This window comes from Benincasa hispida, chromosome 11 (assembly GCF_027475165.1).
Source record: "Benincasa hispida cultivar pf3 chromosome 11, pf3_genome.v1.1, whole genome shotgun sequence".
Lineage (NCBI taxonomy): Eukaryota > Viridiplantae > Streptophyta > Magnoliopsida > Cucurbitales > Cucurbitaceae > Benincasa > Benincasa hispida.
Genome location: NC_143488.1, coordinates 73,959,851 through 73,961,262, shown reverse-complemented (window position 1 = coordinate 73,961,262; position 1,412 = coordinate 73,959,851).

The window sequence follows — 1,412 nt, the reverse complement described above, 5'->3', positions numbered from 1 at the left end:
TCAACTATTTATGATATATTTCAATATTAATAAACATAGTAAGGATAATACACAGATAATCGTTAATTTTTTTCTTAATAATTATTAAATTTTGTTTCATACCATTATTTTCTCTTTCAAATAAAGTAAAACAACATCAATCCACAGATTTAATAATATATATTTATATATATGATAATTTCAAATTACCCATATTATTATTTAAAAAGAATATTCCTCAAATTCTTTTGAAGAATAAGCCAAAAGAAGAATAATTAAATCCAAAATATTACAACTCTCACAGTCTCACGTCTCACCGGTTTGTGGAAATGCATGCATGACAGACCACGTGGAAGATTTTTAAATCTATACATATGTGCGTGAGACTAGCTATTCAAGAAACATGTGAAATCATGTTGTCTATAATCTATTTTTGAGAAATTTTCATTTTACATCCCTTAAATTATACCTATTTGAATTTTGAATTTTCATAAATTTACCGATTAATCGTCTTTTTTTAGATTTGATTTCAAAAATATTGTAAGAATTATATAATTTTTTTTAAAAAAATTATCTTTTAAATTATTATAAGTGAATCAATTATTTAACTCTTTATTAAGATTACATTTGAAAATTGTCGATGCATTTCATTCTTATACGTGTGTAGATTTTTCGAGATGTTGAATTAATAAAATAGATGATTAAACTTGATGCATGGATACTTTTCAAAAGAAGTTTTAGATGAGAGTCTAAATTGATTTGTTTATGAAAGTTTAGGAGTTTAGTTGATAAAATTATATGTCTCACACGATATTTACCTAGAAAGAACGTAATGAATGGTGTAAAATTGATATATTTACGAAAATTTAGGATTTAAATTGATATAATTTTTGTATAGAGTTTAATTTAGTGTTTTTTTTTCTAATTTAAAAAGAAAAATTGGTTTTTGTTTGGCATGCAATAAATAAATATGATATAGTCTGTTTTAATAATTATCATTGATTTTTAAAAGTTAGATAATTTAACAAATTTTATTATAATATGTTTATATTATGGCATTCCATCTCAAAGAGTTTGCACCAATGGTACTTATTCGACCTAAATTTTTTTTTTTAAAAAAATATGTTTTGTGAAGATTTGAAACATCTCCTTCATTATTCTTTAAATGAGCACATAAATTTACACGTGAAAGGTTGAGTCCCATAGGTAAAGTGTAACACATAAATTTACTAAAAATATAAGGGCAAAATATATAGGTAAAGAGTTTCTCCTAATAACATTTTTTTCATATATAGGATAGATTTATAAATGTAATATATGAATGGATATTAACAACGACACTAATGAATTAATATATCGTCTAGGCATAACAAACTTTGAGACCCATTCATTAAATATAAAGTTTCTAACTCAACAAAAATTTATCTCAAACA